This window comes from Phyllobates terribilis, unplaced genomic scaffold (genome assembly GCF_046119375.1).
Source record: "Phyllobates terribilis strain yellow unplaced genomic scaffold, ASM4611937v1 Scaffold_7__3_contigs__length_470593459, whole genome shotgun sequence".
NCBI lineage: Eukaryota > Metazoa > Chordata > Amphibia > Anura > Dendrobatidae > Phyllobates > Phyllobates terribilis.
In genome coordinates, this window is record NW_027362767.1 from 451,030,861 (window position 1) to 451,035,560 (window position 4,700).

Genomic DNA, 4,700 nt, shown 5'->3' on the forward strand with positions numbered 1-4,700 from the left:
TATAACTACTATAATACTGCCTCTATGTACCAGAATATAACTACTATAATACTGCCTCCTATGTACTAGAATATAACTACTATAATACTGCTCCTATGTACAAGAATATAACTACTATAATACTGCTCCTATGTACAGGAATATAACTACTATAATACTGCCCCTTATGTATAAGAATATAACTTCTATAATACTGTCCCCTATGTACAAGAACATAACTACTATAATACTGCCCCTATGTACAGGAATATAACTACTATAATACTTCCCCTATGTACAAGAATATAACTGCTATAATACTGCCCCCTATGTATAAAAATATAACTACTATAATACTACTCCTATGTACAAGAATATAACTACTATAATACTGCTTCTATGTACAAGAATATAACTACTATAATACTGCCCCCTATGTACAAGAATATAACTACTATAATACTGTCCCCTATGTACAAGAACATAACTACTATAATACTGCCCCTATGTACAGGAATATAACTACTATAATACTACCCCTATGTACAAGAATATAACTGCTATAATACTGCCCCCTATGTACAAGAATATAACTACTATAATACTACCCCTATGTACAAGAATATAACTGCTATAATACTGCCCCCTATGTACAAGAATATAACTACTATAATACTGCCCCTATGTACAAGAATATAACTACTATAATACTTCTCCCTATGTACAAGAATATAACTACTATAATACTGCTCCTATATACAAGAATATAACTACTATAATACTGCTCCTATGTACAAGAATATAACTACTATAATACTGCTCCTATGTACAAGAATATAACTACTATAATACTGCCCCTATATACAAGAATATAACTACTATAATACTGCCCCCTATGTACAAGAATGTAACTACTATAATACTGCCCCTATGTACAAGAATATAACTACTATAATACTGCTCCTATGTACAAGAATATAACTACTATAATACTGCCCCCTATGTACAAGAATATAACTACTATAATACTGCCCCTATGTACAACAATGTAACTACTATAATACTGCCCCATATGTACAAGAATATAACTGCTGTAATACTGTCCCTATGTACAAGAATATAACTACTATAATATTGCTCCTATGTACAAGAATATAACTGCTATAATACTGCTCCTATATACAAGAATATAACTACTATAACACAGCTCCTATGTACAAGAATATAACTACTATAATAGTGCCCCCTATGTACAAGAATATAACTACTATAATACTGCTCCTATGTACAAGAATATAACTAATATAATACTGCCCCCTATGTACAAGAATATAACTACTATAATACTGCTCCTATGTACAAGAATATAACTGCTATAATACTGCCCCATATGTACAAGAATATAACTACTATAATACTGCTCCTATGTACAAGAATATAACTACTATAATACTGCTCCTATGTACAAGAATATAGCTACTATAATACTGCCCCTATGTACAAGAATATAGCTACTATAATACTGCCCCTTATGTATAAGAATATAACTACTATAATACTGCCCTTATGTACAAGAATATAACTACTATAATACTGCCCCTATGTACAAGAATATAACTACTATAATACTGCTCCTATGTACAAGAATATAACTACTATAATACTGCTCCTATGTACAAGAATATAACTACTTTAATACTGCCCCATATGTACAAGAATATAACTACTATAATACTGCTCCTATGTACAAGAATATAGCTACTATAATACTGCCCCTATGTACAAGAATATAGCTGCTATAATGCTGCCCCTTATGTATAAGAATATAACTACTATAATACTGCTCCCTATGTACAAGAATATAACTACTATAATACTGCCCTTATGTACAAGAATATAACTACTATAATACTGCCTTTATGTACCAGAATATAACTACTATAATACTGCCTCCTATGTACTAGAATATAACTACTATAATACTGCTCCTATGTACAAGAATATAACTACTATAATACTGCTCCTATGTACAGGAATATAACTACTATAATACTGCCCCTTATGTATAAGAATATAACTTCTATAATACTGTCCCCTATGTACAAGAACATAACTACTATAATACTGCCCCTATGTACAGGAATATAACTACTATAATACTTCCCCTATGTACAAGAATATAACTGCTATAATACTGCCCCCTATGTATAAAAATATAACTACTATAATACTACTCCTATGTACAAGAATATAACTACTATAATACTGCTTCTATGTACAAGAATATAACTACTATAATACTGCCCCCTATGTACAAGAATATAACTACTATAATACTGTCCCCTATGTACAAGAACATAACTACTATAATACTGCCCCTATGTACAGGAATATAACTACTATAATACTACCCCTATGTACAAGAATATAACTGCTATAATACTGCCCCCTATGTACAAGAATATAACTACTATAATACTACCCCTATGTACAAGAATATAACTGCTATAATACTGCCCCCTATGTACAAGAATATAACTACTATAATACTGCCCCTATGTACAAGAATATAACTACTATAATACTTCTCCCTATGTACAAGAATATAACTACTATAATACTGCTCCTATATACAAGAATATAACTACTATAATACTGCTCCTATGTACAAGAATATAACTACTATAATACTGCTCCTATGTACAAGAATATAACTACTATAATACTGCCCCTATATACAAGAATATAACTACTATAATACTGCCCCCTATGTACAAGAATGTAACTACTATAATACTGCCCCTATGTACAAGAATATAACTACTATAATACTGCTCCTATGTACAAGAATATAACTACTATAATACTGCCCCCTATGTACAAGAATATAACTACTATAATACTGCCCCTATGTACAACAATGTAACTACTATAATACTGCCCCATATGTACAAGAATATAACTGCTGTAATACTGTCCCTATGTACAAGAATATAACTACTATAATATTGCTCCTATGTACAAGAATATAACTGCTATAATACTGCTCCTATATACAAGAATATAACTACTATAATACTGCTCCTATGTACAAGAATATAACTACTATAATACTGCCTCCTATGTACAAGAATATAACTACTATAATAGTGCCCCCTATGTACAAGAATATAACTACTATAATACTGCCCCCTATGTACAAGAATATAACTACTATAATACTGCTCCTATGTACAAGAATATAACTACTATAATACTACCCCCTATGTACAAGAATATATCTACTATAATACTGCCCCTATGTGCAAGAATATAACTACTATAATACTGCCCCTATGTACAAGAATATAACTACTATAATACTGCTCCCTATGTACAGGAATATAACTACTATAATACTGCTCCTATGTACAAGAATATATCTACTATAATACTGCTCCTATGTACAAGAATATAACTACTATAATACTGCCCTCTATGTACAAGAATATAACTACTATAATACTGCTCCCTATGTACAGGAATATAACTACTATAATACTGCTCCTATGTACAAAAATATATCTACTATAATACTGCTCCTATGTACAAGAATATAACTAATATAATACTGCCCCTATGTACAAGAATATAACTACTATAATACTGCTCCTATGTACAAGAATATAACTACTATAATACTGCTCCTATGTACAAGAATATAACTACTTTAATACTGCCCCATATGTACAAGAATATAACTACTATAATACTGCTCCTATGTACAAGAATATAGCTACTATAATACTGCCCCTATGTACAAGAATATAGCTGCTATAATGCTGCCCCTTATGTATAAGAATATAACTACTATAATACTGCTCCCTATGTACAAGAATATAACTACTATAATACTGCCCTTATGTACAAGAATATAACTACTATAATACTGCCTTTATGTACCAGAATATAACTACTATAATACTGCCTCCTATGTACTAGAATATAACTACTATAATACTGCTCCTATGTACAAGAATATAACTACTATAATACTGCTCCTATGTACAGGAATATAACTACTATAATACTGCCCCTTATGTATAAGAATATAACTTCTATAATACTGTCCCCTATGTACAAGAACATAACTACTATAATACTGCCCCTATGTACAGGAATATAACTACTATAATACTTCCCCTATGTACAAGAATATAACTGCTATAATACTGCCCCCTATGTATAAAAATATAACTACTATAATACTACTCCTATGTACAAGAATATAACTACTATAATACTGCTTCTATGTACAAGAATATAACTACTATAATACTGCCCCCTATGTACAAGAATATAACTACTATAATACTGTCCCCTATGTACAAGAACATAACTACTATAATACTGCCCCTATGTACAGGAATATAACTACTATAATACTACCCCTATGTACAAGAATATAACTGCTATAATACTGCCCCCTATGTACAAGAATATAACTACTATAATACTACCCCTATGTACAAGAATATAACTGCTATAATACTGCCCCCTATGTACAAGAATATAACTACTATAATACTGCCCCTATGTACAAGAATATAACTACTATAATACTTCTCCCTATGTACAAGAATATAACTACTATAATACTGCTCCTATATACAAGAATATAACTACTATAATACTGCTCCTATGTACAAGAATATAACTACTATAATACTGCTCCTATGTAC